Source organism: Ranitomeya variabilis, chromosome 1 (assembly GCF_051348905.1).
Source record: "Ranitomeya variabilis isolate aRanVar5 chromosome 1, aRanVar5.hap1, whole genome shotgun sequence".
Lineage (NCBI taxonomy): Eukaryota > Metazoa > Chordata > Amphibia > Anura > Dendrobatidae > Ranitomeya > Ranitomeya variabilis.
Window position 1 is genome coordinate 1,013,606,490 of NC_135232.1, and position 15,016 is coordinate 1,013,621,505.

Here is a 15,016-nt window from a genome sequence, read left to right on the forward strand (position 1 = left end):
GTCTCTGCTCTGGGGTTGTCACGGAGGCTAGGCCCAGTCCGTGACCCTGCCGAGGGGCGTACAGTGATAGATATGATGGATGATGGTGGTGGTGAGGCTGTAGTGGTGCGGTGCAGTAAATAACGAGGACACCAAGTTGCAGTCTCTTTACCTCTTTACTGAAGATCTCTGGGTCCTCAGTCCAGAATCTGGATAACCAGGCTGCGCAAGTCCGGCCGGTCTAATGGCACCTCCAGAGTTCTCTTAGCAGGTGGAAATCTGAGCCTTCCTTCTAGCACTATGTGTTGCGGTCCTTCCCTGCTGTGCTTACAGAAAGTCCCCACAACTGTTGTGTCTGTTTCTTAAGTTCCCTCACAACTCGATTAGATGATGTTCTGCTAATCCTCCGTCCCTCCCTGATGTTCTGGTTGGGACGGCACCCATTTGACGGGTAGGCTCGGAGCTCTTCCGGGACCCTAGAGTCGCCCCTCTCCACAAGTTGCCCCCCAAGACTGCATAGGTGATTTAAGTTAGACAGCCCGCCTTAGACTGACTGTCCTGCCGCTGTTTAGAGTATTGCTTGAAGCTGGATGTTGAAATACTCTCTCGGCGTTCCGGCCACCGGTAGTGCGCCTCAGTAGGGTGTTGCCTCGGTCTTACGGCACGACCCCTACTGGTATTCTCCTATTGCTTGATCTCGTTTCTCACTCAGCACAATCTATCTCGCTTCTGATCCTTCCTTGGGCACCGCCGCTATCCTGAGCAGGCACGGTCCCGTTACGTTCGTTCAAGTTGCCAAGCCTCTGTCAGGATCCCACCCCTGACAGAGACCCTACTGTATATTCCCCCACAACACCCTCTGCCACAAGGTGTTGCCTGGTTCCAACCCAGTCAGCTTTCTGATCTAACTTCCTGCCTGACCCCCAGTTTACCCACTATGGTGGGGAGTGGCCTAGTGAATAGAACCCTTAGCTTCCCCCGGAGGCCCGGCTGTGAAATGTATTGGTGTCTGTGATACCTGATCAGATGAACTCCTTCAGTGCCATCAGACGCACCATAGCTCCCCATAGTGGCGGAGCCACAGTACTGCAACGACCAGGACTCTGGGGCGCTGCACTTGCCTTTCGGGGAGGGTGATGCCATGCCTGGAAGCGAGGAGGATCCCTTTAACAGTTGGTACATACATGCAACATGTTCCGATTCCAGGCCAGAAGGGGGAGCTCTAGACCCAGTTTCAGGGGAGCTTTCCTATATATATATATATATATATATATATATATATATATATATATATATATTCAGGCTTGGAGGAGGAGTTAGTTTAGTCTGGAGTTTGAGACGGACAGTGAATGGGTAAAGAGAGTAGCTGGGGCCGTGCAGCCATGTGATGCTGCAGCTCCAGGCCAGAGAGGAGAAGCAGACAGCGTTGCATCTGTAGAACATACCAGAGCTGCAAAAAGAGCTGGAAAAGAGCTGCAACTGAGCTCCTTCTATGTGGAGGCTGTGTGGAACTGTATGTCCCATAGCAAAACCAGAGGGCAGAAGACTCCAGGTCGTCTGTCCGCACCCACACCCGAAGGTACAGCAACATACAGAGCCTGGAGTAATCTGAGAGACACCTGTAAAAAGGCTCATGTTGACAAAATGTGGGTACTGTCTTAAGACAGGGAAAGCGAGAACCTTGTGTGAAGCCTTAGGCAGCAAGGGACTTGCCTTACAGCGCAAGACGGAAGGCTTACAACCTCACCTGGAAAGAGGGATCCGTAATCGCTTCCAGGCCGACTGGACCTCACCAACACCTGTTACTGGTACCCTGGACTGTGGCTGTGAATAACCAGTAAACAGGTAAAGAGAATGCAACCTTGTGTCCTCTGATTATTTCTGGCACCACACTATCTTTGCCAAATACACTGGGAGCTCTGGGGACCCAGCTTCACCTGTGCGAAGCGATACCATCCTTGCTGCAGTGCCATCACTCCCCAGAGGAGCGAATACCACAGCTGGCGTCACGAATATTCTTATTTCTAATAACCCCTTTACAGACCTTCCCTTTTACTTGGATGCCCAGGGCAACGGATTGGGTTGCGGCCACCATGGCCATCCCTTTAATGACAACCAAACCCGGTACCAGTACCCCTAGGCCCTGTCGGGCACTCCACCTTACCAGCCTAAGAATACCAGCTTTCAGCTGTCTGCTTTAGCAAGGCTGGTTGCCGAAAATGGGGGGGACCCCATGCCATTTTTTTAAAATAATTTTAAAAATTGGGAGTGGGGACCTCTCTATTCTTGATAACCAGCCTTGCTGAAGCTGGCAGCTGAGGGCTGCAGTCCCCAGCTGTGAGTTTTCTCTGTCTAGTTATCAAAAATACAGGGGAACCCAAGTCTTTTTATTTAAAAAAATATTTATTAACAGCTCAGGCACCGGCAGATGAATTCTCCCATCAGTCTCGGCCTGCTCTTGCTGTTATTAGCGACAGCATGTGTTTGCTGATGGAAGCGATAGTCCTATCAGCTGACACCAGTAACCAGAGGTAAACTTTATACCGCCGATAATAGCTGCGCACTCACGCAGTGTTTTGACAGTGTGGGAACTACGGATGTTTGACTGGTGGTGACGATTATACCACTCATCAGAAGCGTTGTTTGCTGCGCTGTCATGCCTAGAGTGAATGAGGTCCAGGTTCAGGTTCGAGTACTGTTCGAGTACTGTTCTACTGTAGTAGTCTCACTTTGGGAATAATAATACACATATTCAAGTGATAAGGAGGTGCAGTACCTGCAGAGTCTCTGTCACTTGGGACTTGATTTATCGGTGATATACTTCAGTACAGCACATTAAAGTGACATAAGTAGTGGACAACCCCTCTAAGGTTGTCAATTTAATAACCACAATAATACCACTGGGTGTGGCTGCAAGTTATTTTCCATGTGTGTGCTTACCAAGTAAAGTAGGAAAATAGATTAGAAGCAGCAGTCCAGTGGAAATTAGTGAATAAAGTGGTCTTTATTCATACTAATATATGCGACATTTCAGATTCTCATTTGAAGCCTTTCTCAAGCATAACACATAATACCTAGTGCACATATTTAAGTGCCAGTGCAATTAGAGCTGAATTGATTGCAAGTAAATATAAATAATGCAATTCATAGTGATTTGGATATACCATATTTTGTGGACAATAAGATTAACTTTTTAACCCAAAAATTTGGATAAGAGTGGGGTGGGTCTTATACTTTGAATGTTCCTTATAGGCCGGTTGTGGCTGTGGGAGGGAACTGTGGCAGAGGAGCTGGTCACAGGAGGCAGGAGCCGGTGATTGTGGCTAACATGTGTGCTCACTATTAAAAAAAATGAATATTCACTGCTCCCCACGCCCATAGTCGCTCTCACCTCTGTGCACGGAAGCAGGTGGCGAAAGGTGGGTGGGACTATGCTAGTGGGGAGCAGTGTATATACATTTCCAATATTAGTGCCTGTAGCTGTTGAAGAAGACAGGCAGCCCCCAAATTTAAGAAGCATCATTGTCAGAAGCTCCCTGTCCTCTCCAACAGCTACAGGAAACTTTCCCTGCAACCAGAAAAAATGTAATATCTGTCCATTTATAATGACCACGGATGGGATAAAGATCCCCAACTCACATCAGGACTACTAGATCCCGGGTACTTTCATCTGCATGACATCTAATGTGGTGTACTTAATTATTTGTACTAAATGTCCAACTGGGGGTCTGTATGTAGGACAGATAGGGCAAAAGATTAGAACAAAGATGAATTGTCATTGCCACACAATAAAAGAAAAAAGAATAGATTTACCTGTGGCCAAACAACATTTTTGTATCCCTGATCATAGTACCATAACCATGAAATTATTTGTATTAAAAGGTATCTTCAAATCCCCTGACGAAGGAACAGCGCTTCTGAAACGCGCTTCGGGGTGCACGCTATCAGGCATTTGGCGGTCCCAGTACAACTCCCCCATCTTTATAAGTAAGTGACTCTAGAAAGCATTTACATACTGCACTTTAACATAGCACCTTATTTTAAGCACATTATGCACTTTTTATGATCTCTTGGGGTCCGGATGATTTTTGCTGATTAAGTGGCTCATTGTATGCACTTTTCATTTGTTTTTCTGAATTTTTGAAGCACCTTTTCGTTTGTGCAATATGGTCTTATATAAAAAATATTGAGTCCTTGGGGGCATTAATTACTTATTATGATAGATAAAATGGAGTGACCTGCTATATAATTACCTGATACGTGCATATTGTCTCTCTCTCTATATATACATATGCACATTTATTAAATATAATGTTTGTATATTTTAAAGGTCTTTATTTTGTCACTGAATAAATAAATATATATATATTTTAAATAATTCCTGCTGTGTCGGTCCTGGTTCTGGTTCTGGTTGGAGTACGGTCCTTTTAAATCGTCTTTAGTGGGTACACTATTGTTTGCACATGTGGTGACCTCCTGGTATATATTTTTTTATATATTTTAAATATTTTTTTATGGTTACATACAAAAAAATTATTTCATAGAACTGTGGTGTCGCTTCTGTGGTTTATTAATTTTAAATCTCAGAGAGACATAAGGATCTGGCACTATAAACTTATGACAAATGTTGACACACTCTGTGCAGGAATGAAAGTGTTGCATGGATTTATGTCTTTCTACATCAACTAAGGAATTTGTTCCTCAGACCTTGTGGGGGCATCACAGCACAGAAACAGAACCCAAGCAGAGGACAATAAAACTTTCACACTCCTTATCTATGAACTGTTCCAAAATTTACGGCCACAACTGTTTATCTCTCTCCCATAATGATAGTTTTGCTTCACGTTACTTGTCTTACCTATTGCATTATTTCTGTGCCCTTTTGTATATAAATATGTGATTCTTCAGATTTTGTATTATTCTATGCCTGATGAACAGACCTGAGTATTCTCGAAAGAAAGAAATTTGTTGCGATCATTTCAGTTAGCCATTAAAAGGTATAAACCACTGAGGATTCAAATCTAAATATTTTTCTTTCTACTGGCTAACACGGGACAAAGATATATATCTTTCCCGTATTATACAACAGTAGTTTGCTAAGCTGATATTTTTGCCACCTGATTGCAGCTAGCAGAAAAACAGTTTGAGCTGGTGCATGAGATATCAGGACTCCCAGCACAGCAATCCTACACCTGTCCCTCACTCACCTCTTAATTTGAACTTAAATTCAAAGCTGTACATGCTAGCCCAGATCCTGGCTCATAAATAGTCCATGCCTGACTGCTTCTGTGTCATTATAAAGTTTCTACTATGGGTCAATTTATGCCACTTTTCCTGGTGTCTGCCAATAATTTTTGGAAATGTTTGGACTCCAAGTTGGGTTTCTGTCATGTGTGTTGCTTGAATTTTGCAGGTCTCTCTGAGTATCAGGCCTACACCTTTCACTCATCCATACTGATCAATGTTTAAGCTAGAAATGCTTGTCCAAGCCCTTTTACAGGCCCTGTCCTATGCATCCATGATGTGATATTATACTATTTGTTCTCTGGGTGAGTTGGGTGGTTGGAGAGTTGTGATGCAGGGGGAAATAAGGGTAATTTGGGTTCCACCTCTGAGTATTGTACTGTGTGTTAAGGTAGTGTTATGGAAATTTGGTTTGGGATGAATCTATCCCTGTGTGTGCTGCGGCCATTCCCAATCAGATATAGATGAGCGCTCAAGGAAGAATGACACTGTTCACGTGGGTGACAGAATAACATTCCACTATATCAGGCGGTTTATTGTTCGTACATGGTTTTATAGGTGCATACAGAAAAGAAAAGGGGTGGTTAGCTAACATACAATTAAACTGCTATATTATTGGTTGTATACTGTAAATACATAAAATATTCTGGCTAAGGCCTACCTAGCAACAAGCTGATTTAGCACTCTGAAAGTAGCTGTCACATTTCTCCTGCTATTTCAGCAAAAATCTAGACATTAGCTTAAGACATCTGATGTTGATTCCTGTTTTTGGTGTCTAGAAGGTACCAAGGAACTGTCTGGTTTGAGCTGGTCTGGCTCATGGGGTCAAGTTAAGCAATTGATTATAGTGTATATATTAGCTGTGGGTATATATGAGTATAAAGAGTATATATGCAAGTGAGATCTATTTGAAATGTATACATTTCCATCACAATCCCCCTTAGATATCACTTGCCCTAAGCCTAACCTCCTGTCACAACTCTTTTGTGCTGACGGTGAGCTGATGCATGCCTAGCGCATACACCCCACTTGGTACAGTCTTTCGGAAATGGGTGGTCAGGAGATCTGTCCCTAACGGGGGTTTGGCGCAAACATAGTCTCATATTCAAGAGCCTGTTCAGTCAATGACACGTATTCGTCATCAGGTTCGGAGGAGTCATCAGGCAGGCGAGGTAGAATCTGTATTCGGATAGGTTCAGAATCCAGGAGAATGAGTGGCATCAGATTTGTCGTCTCGTGGACTGTCTTTTCCATCATCCTGTGGATACAAGGGATTACACAGCAACCAGAAAATATCACAAGGACAAAAACAACAAGTATGGCTGCCCCAACCTGCGCTAGCATTCTTTGCCACCCACTCATCCACCCAAAGTATTGGTCCCAAGGATCTGTAACCCCTGAATTCTGTTTCAATTCTTCAGACAACTCAGTGAGTTTCTGTATTGCCACTGTGACTTTACCATTTGGGCCAGTATTGTCAGGGATGTAAGTGCAACAGGTGTCTTTGATCTTCTTGCAGACACCTCCTTTCTCAGCTAAGATCATGTCTAAGGCCATTCTATTCTGGAATGCCATGATGGAAGTGGGGCCCAACTGGTCCGCCAGACCTTTCAAAGCATCTCGGGTGCAGTTGACAAATCTCTGTTGATTATAATAGATGTAATTTATCCAATCAACATTTTTGTTTTCAGTTATTATCGGCAATAATGACTCAAATCCTGCCTTGACCTGGTCTCTGGCCTTATATTTATCAGGCACCCCCTAGGCACACCTATGGCATCTATATATACATGCGGATCAAAACTGCCTTTAGGAGCACTTTCTCTTTTTCGTCTCTTCACCGCAGTGCTGGGTGAGGACTCATGGGTGTAGGGAAAAAGGTGGAAGGGCATCAGGAGTTTTGCCAGAGCACATTGGCCTACCCAAAAACCTTCTAGTCTACTACGTATTTTCATATCACCACAGATCCAGTATATGTCACCCAGGGAAACCACATGATTGACTAGGTTAACAGTGGTGGTACTGTATTCTGAGCAGAACCCCTGGGTGAAGTTTTTTACATTTCTGCCAATCCCTGTGCGTGCGTAACAGGTGTAATTACCAGGGTAGATTGTTATTCCTGTCCCTGGGGGTGTAACTTTAGTCATGAGTGGGTACTTAGACTTCCAGTCTTCACAGGATGCAGAATCAGATGAGTTAGTGTATATACTGAGGAAACAGGCCTGTTGGGATTCTGGGATATCAAGTGGCACTGTGCCCAGGTGGGGTCTGACTCCAGCACATGCATAACAGCTGCTCCCATTATGCTGTTGGGCTGTATGCTTCACTCATTCTAGCCAGTAATTGGTTTCAGCATACCTTGTCTCTACTGCTAGAGTTTCCTCATAAGTTGGATTTGTCAGTATCATCACGTTACTGGGTGTCTGTTGAGTTACATTGGGCTTGTCAGCTATATTTGCCAGCTTGAATTTTCCAGAGTACTGAACGGGGGGATGATGCTCATCATTTGACTAAGTACTACTCAATACATAAGTTATGGCATCGCCTGGATGTGGATTTTCAATGCTAAGTATGAGTCGGTTGCATTCTCCCTTGGTGTTGCACCCTCTCCTATAGGCCTGCTTTGTAAGGCGCATGCAGTCAATTAGTGATTTACCATCTTTGTCTTTCCTGGCTAGGGCTGATGGGGGCTTGTATCCCCAACTTTCTCCAATGTTCCATGCTACTGTCCCCCAGTAATCACATTTGTCTCTCCAATAGTTATCCACAACACAAATATGCTGATTTTTATTTCCCATTTCCATTTTCAGTATACTACATCACAGTAATCAAACAGGTATGTGATTATGTGGGCTGAGGTATCAAACCAGAAAATAGTGTAGGCTCCATCTTTGGTGATGTCTCCCATATGCGGTGCACGGAGTGCTCCCACCCCCAGAACCTGTATCACGCAGAGAATATACAGGATAATTCTGGCGTAGGTGTGTCTTCTGGTACGGGAGCCTTCTTGCAGTGCAATGCGTGGATCCAAGTGGGTTTTCCCTCTACTTTCACAGAGGTTGGAGTCATCAGCTGCACTTTGAAAGGACCGTCAAATCTGGGGTCAAGCGTTCTCCTCACAAACTTCTTCACCAACACCCAGTCTCCTGGCTTCAAGCAGTGCATACCGGGGACCGATTCTGGATCTGGCAATGAAGTGAAAACTCGAGAATGGACATCAGCCAGTTTTTTAGTCAGTTGAATTATGTAAGCAGACAAAGTATCATACTGCATAGTCAACTGCTGGAGGAAGAATACACCCAACCTAAGGCTAGACACAAACAGAATCTCAAATGGTGACAGCTTTTCTGGGCATCAGGGAGTGTGCCTTACACTAAACAGTGCGATTGGGAGTGTCTCATGCCATGGTTTGCTTGTCTCTTGGGCAACTTTCAACATCCTGCTCTTAAGTGTCCCATTCAGTCTTTCCACTTTTCCGCTACTCTGAGGGTGGTAGGGAGTGTGTAGGCCTAAGTCTGACCCTACTGCTGACCAGATCTCCCGTGTGAGGTTTGCTGTGAATGCGGGTCCCTGATCACTTTCTATCACCTCTGGGACCCCATATCTGCACACTATCTCTGAGAGTAGCTTCTTTGCAGTAGTCTTTGCTGACTGGTTTCTTGCTGGGAAAGCTTCTGGCCATTCTGAGAACACGTCCATGACCACAAGGGCGTATTCAAAACCTCCACTTGGCGGCATCTGGATGTGGTCAATCTGGTTCCTCTGGAAGGGGTACAGTGGTCTGGCAAGATGATGTGTGGGAACTTTCTCCATTCTTCCAGGGTTGCATTTGCCGCAGGTCAAACAGCTGCTAGTGAATCTGGCTGTTAGGGTGGAAATCCCTGTAGCGAACCAGTAAGCACAGATCAGATCATCCATCTGTGTCTTTGATCTGTGTGTGGGCCCATGTGCCCATTGAACCACCATAGGGTGCATGCTTTGGGGTAAACAGGGTTTGTAGTCCATTGAGTATACCCTTCCTTCTTGATTTGTTGCCCCCTTCCGCATCCAGCTTTCCTTCTCCTCCTTTGGAGCTTGCTCCTGCAACTTCTTAAACAGGTCTCAAGACGTCATCTTGTCTGATGTCTTGTCCTCAGTTGCCATGTAGTAGCCGTCCGGCTCTATGACCTCTCCCACTTCTCCATATTGTCTTCCTTTGGCTGCTTCTTTGGCTGTCATATCCACCATGTTTTTGCCCCGTGCCTCTACTGTGTTCAGTTTTCCATGTGCTTTAACTTTTAGTACTGCCACCATTTATGGAAGTTGGAGTGTGTCCAGCAGGTCCTTAATGGCTCCATGATGCTTCACGGTTTTCCGCTTGCTGTGATGAAGTCCCTTGCAGCCCAGATGGGTCCAAAGTCATGTGCTATGCCTTGAATCGGTATATATGTTCGCAGTTTTGCCTTCTGCAATCTGGCAGGCCTTCGTCAGCGCTATCAGTTCTGCTTCCTGGGCTAACAGGCTAGGTGGCAGACTTCTGGACTACAGGGTTTCTTGATTGCTGGTCACTGCACATCCTGTGTGGAATCTTCCTTCATCATCTGCAAATCTGGAGCCATCTACGTACAGCATCAACTCTGGGTTGGTCAGTGGCTCATTTGCCATGTTGGGTAGTCCTGCTGTTTCCTGTTGCATGATGCTGAAGCAATCATGGTCATCAGTCCGGAGCAAAGCCAGATCCTTGTGAAAGGTATCACACAGATTTTGATCTGAAGGGTCCATATCCGCATCCTTCCTTGGGAGTGGGCGTAGAGTGGCTGGGTTGGGGACTGTGCATCTGGAGATGGTGACATTGTCAGGCAAGAATAGAGAGCACTGGAGATGAAGATGTCTGGCGGTGGAGAGATGTTTTGGCTGGGTATGGTTGAGGATTGTTGAGATGTCATGCGGAGCCAGGATTTCCAGTGGACAGTGGATGTCCAAGAATGATGTCAGAAGTCTTGTCCAGGAGGGCGTGTGCTGCAAATACTGCTCTAATGCAGGAGGGGGCTCCCCTTGCAACTGGATCCAAGTGAGCTGAAGAGTAGCCTAGAGGTCTCTGCTTTCCCCCGTGAATCTGCATCAGGACTCCTGTAGCATGACCTTTTTTCATCAGGTAGAGACGGAATGGCTTCTCGTAGTCAGATAGGCCTAGAGCTGGCGCTGAGACTACTGAGTCTTTCAACTTCTTGAACAAGCTGAAGGCTGCATCTGACAGGAGGAATGGGGTTGCATTGACGCAATCGTACAGAGGCTGCGTTAGGACTGAGGCAACAGGGATCCAGGTCCTTCAATACAAAACTAGACCAAAGAAGGCCTGTAGCGCCTTTGGAGTTGTTGGGGGAGCCATCTTCTCCACTGTGGTCTTCCGGCAATCTGTCAGGTGTTTCGTCTGGTGAGCAATACAGTGTCCCAGGAATGTAACTCGCTTCAGACACCACTGGACTTTGTTATTTGAGACCTTGCAGTGCTGCTCCACCAGGTAGAGTAGTAGAGACACGGAATGGGCTTTACACATGTCAAAGTCAGCTGCACAAAGGAGTATATCATCCACATATTGTAAAAAGGTTACTTCTGCATGTTCTTTGATCAATCCAGTTGGAGAGGACTGTGGACATTGCTTTGGTGAATTGTGAGGGGCTGTTCTGAGCCCCTTGGGACATCACCGCCCATGTGTACTGTGCCCCCTGGTGCGTGAAGGCAAACAGGAACTGGTAATCCGGGTGAAGGGGGACACTGAAGAAAGCATTAGCCAGGTCGATCACTGTGAAAACTGTGGAAGGCACATTTGAGAGCAGAGTGTGTGGATTTGGCACAACTGGTGGCTTCAAAGACCATAGCCTCATTCACAGCGCTCAGGTCATGCACCATTCTGAACTTGGCTGCTGTCCTTTTACAGTCTTCTTCTTGACTGGGAAAAGTGGGGGGTTGCGAGGTGATGTGAAGGGAATAATGACCCCTATTTCCAGGAAGACCTTCAGTTGGTCAGAGACAGCTTGACTCTGGGCGATGGACATCGGATACTGGGCCTTATGAAGGTATGGAGTGCCTGGCTGGAGTGATACCCCTACTGGGGCAACTTGAAGTTTTCCCACATCTTGTTGTTCCTTGGACCATAGACTTTCGGGTACACTGTCCAGTATCTTCTGAGGTAGGCTTGCATCGGTTATATGAGGTTCCTGTAAGGCCGCCAGCATGACTGACTCTCCTTGGGTCAAGGGTGAGGAAAGTATCATGGTGCCATCTTTCTGGAACACTATGGTGGCCTTCAGCTTCTGTAGTAGGTCACCCCCCAGCAGGTTAAGTGGGCAAGTCCTTGACACCACAAACTGGGACAGGATAGAGTATCCTGGCTGAGTGCACACACTCAGAGGGTTTGTAAGCTGAGAATGTCTGATTTGACCATCAATGCCCACGCAAGACACAGAGGATTCTGATAGGCAGGTAGGGTCAGGGAGTTCCGCATGTCTCATCACACTTCTGGCTGCACCAGTGTCCACAAGAAAAGATCTGACAATGCCATCCACTTTCAGGGTAATTTGGGGTATTGGTCCCGCAGATGGGGTTTTACATGTCAGGAGCGTGGTGTCTTGCGGACCTGGCTTGCCCCTGTCCTATGGAAGGGGTACTTCACTGATTTCTGTGCTGTTTCCTTGGCCTGTTCCTCTGGGCAGGGTCTTGGGTTGTGGAGGTGCTCTGCACTAGTTCCGGTGATGGCCCAATCTGCCACAGTTGAAACATTTTACACTTCTTCTGTCCCTATACTGTGGTTGCTCATCAGGGTCTGCGGCCACCATGAGAGGGGCCGTCTTCTGTACTCCTGGTTGGGACTCGATCCCCTTGGCTACTGTGAGCAAGGTGTCCATTGCTATTGACCTGTACTCGGGCCTGGCCACTATCAGTGGTTTCCTGACTGGCTCTCTTAGTCCATGGACAAAGGCCTGTGCCAACATTTGCCTGTGTATCTGGTCATGAATGGTGAAGCCCAAGTCTTGGAAAGCTTGCAGTACTCTGCCATGAAACTTCTCCACAGACTCTGTCTTTTCCTGGCTCATGTCATGTAAGCTGAGGGCCTGTCCAGCCAACCTGCCTTTGGCCCACTCTCTGAGTTGTTCAATCAGCTTCGTCCCTGACTCCCAGGTGTGTACATCTAAGTCTGCAGAAAGCTTGAAGTGTTCCTTCATGATTGGCCAGAATGCATCTCCTGCTTTTATTTCCATCACAGTCCAGAGATCATTCCAGGTAGCTGCATATGTCCGCTGGTTCTGCTGCATTCTTCTGTATAATGGCATGGGGTGCATCTCTGGGTCTGGAAGATTGTTTAGAATGCTGGTCACCTGACTTGGGGTGAAGGGCACTGGGGTCAAGGACTGGCTGATAATTGGTCTTAGAAGTTGCCTTTTTGTGTGAGGATGTCCCCTCCCCCTGCTGGAACTGTGGATTAGGCTTATAGTTCCATGATGGTGTAAATATGGGCAGCTCTGACCGATGTTGAGTTTGTACGTTGTCAGCAGGTGAGGATGTCTGCCCTCCCCCTCTGCATCCAGGCTTGAGCTGCCATCTGCCTGATGTGTCTGGGGGTTGCCTACTGTACTGTGGGTATTGTCACCTTCTTCCCCCAATATCATGACTGGCAAAGGCTGGACTGTGCTTGGGACATAGAAGGTGCCTTGTGCTGTCAGCACTGGATGAAGAGACACCTCACTGTTTGAATTGAGTGGTTGCCCAGCTAGCAGCAAAGAAGAAGAATGTGAAAAGGGAGGAGATTGGTGTGGCAGAGAAGAAAGAGAAGGTGGAGGTGAGAGGTGTGGAGAAGAAAGAGGAGGGGGAGAGAGAGATGGAGGAGAAAGATGAAAAGGGAGGAGGAGATGAAGGGTGCGGAGAAGAAGGAGGAGGTGGAGGAGAGAGGTGTGGTGAAAAAAGAGAAGGAAGAGAGAGAGGTGGAGAGGGAAGATGAGGAGGAGAGAAAGGTGAAGATTGTGATGAAGAAGGAGGAGAGGGGAGTAACAGAGGAGGGGGTGAAGAAAGGTGGGGAGAAGAAAGAGGAGGTGATAACAATGAAGAAGAAGAAGATGGAGAAGGGGACAAGAAGATAAATCCTTCCCCTTTGTGCAACCTGAGATGGCATGGTTGGAACAACGGTGCCCTCTCCCTGTAGGGATGGACGGGGTGTGCCACATGCTGCACAAGTCTCCCTATACATTGGATTCTGCTGAGAGCAAACTGCACATGTCCAATATCTGCCGTCCCCGTATGGGGGAGGCGCTGATGGACTAACACCTTTTCCCATCTTGTACACATAAAAATCACTTCCTGATTTGTTCACATTTCGTTCATTGCTTCCTAAATGATGTAGCTCTGCTGCCACCTTAAACCATGCATTTGCAGCGGGCAGCAAGTTAGCATCTGCTAGTTTCTCTTTCTTTCTTTTCAAAACATTATGCCATTCTGCAGCTTGGAATCTGCCTCCCTGATGGATTTCACATAATTTCATGAGCTGCCTGTAATTTTTCACATATTTAACACCTTCTTGTTCTGCCACTATCTGGGGGGCTGTTTTCTCATCAGGAAGTAAGAGACCCTCCTGCAGCTTGGCCACCTTATTCCCCATGGCAGAAAAAAAACGAAAAACAAACAAAAAAAGGAAAAAACAACAACAAAAAACTTCAAAAAGGTTGGTATACAAAAGAAAAACTTCAAAAAAGTTGGTACAAAAAAAGACAAACTTAAAAGTTTTAAAAGTTTGGTACAGAAGGAAAAACTTCAAAAAGTAAAACGTTGAAACAGCTCCTAACACTTCAGTCTGTGCTCAGATGCAGTCAGACACACACATTCCCCCTGCATCTCAGCAATAGTCATAGATACCACTCAGTTTTACTTCCTCAAAATTCCTACACTGTAGCTAACACTTATCTCAGAATGCAAGAACAGGCACCCGAGCAAAAACAGATGTGACAGTGTGATTAACAAGGGATAAACAAGATCGACCAAACAAGGCAAACCTTTACTTGTCCAGCACCCCAACCACTCCATATACCAGAACTCTGCCCTTCCCTAATAACCTCCCTCTCCAACACCACTGAAGGAGAGCTTACTCGCCTCTTTTCCAAATCACACCTCACCACCTGTGCACTTGATCCCATCCCTTCCCACCTGCTCCCCAACCTCACTAACACGCTCATTCCAGCCCTAACCCATCTCTTCAACCTATCGCTCTCTTCTTCTCTTCTGGTACCTTCCCCTCTGCCTTCAAACATGCCACCATCACACCCATCCTCAAAAAAACTAACCTTGACCTAACTGCTATGCCCAGCTATCGCCCCATATCACTGCTCCCGTTTGCTTCAAAACTCCTTGAGCAGCACGTTCATGCTCAACTTTCCTCCCACCTCTCATCTAACTCTCTCCTTGACAACCTCCAATCTGGCTTCCGCCCTCACCACTCCACTGAAACTGCCCTGACAAAAATTACTAATGACTTAGTCACAGCCAAAGCTAACAGACAGTTCTCCATCCTCCTCCTTCTTGACCTGTCCTCTGCTTTCGACACAGTCGATCACTGCCTACTGCTACAGATTCTTTCTTCCCTTGGCATCAAAGACCTTGCCCTGTCCTGGATTGCCTCATACCTGTCCAACCGCACATTTAGCGTTTCCCACTCCCACACTACCTCCTCATCCCGCCCTCTCTCTGTTGGAGTCCCTCAAGGCTCTGTCCTAGGGCCCCTACTTTTTTCCATCTATACCCTTGGCCTAGGACAACTCATAAAGTCCCA

The 15,016-nt window shown here is 46.4% G+C and overlaps 1 long non-coding RNA gene across 1 annotated transcript in view; it reads left to right on the forward strand.

Annotated features, from left to right (window-relative positions):
- The first annotated feature begins 3,876 nt into the window (after nt 1-3,876).
- LOC143783120 (uncharacterized) overlaps nt 3,877-15,016 on the forward strand; it is an 80,710-nt gene continuing 69,570 nt past the window's right edge. The window contains exon 1 of the long non-coding RNA XR_013217100.1: nt 3,877-3,966. This is a non-coding gene — a long non-coding RNA (uncharacterized LOC143783120). The remainder of the gene's footprint in view (nt 3,967-15,016) is intronic.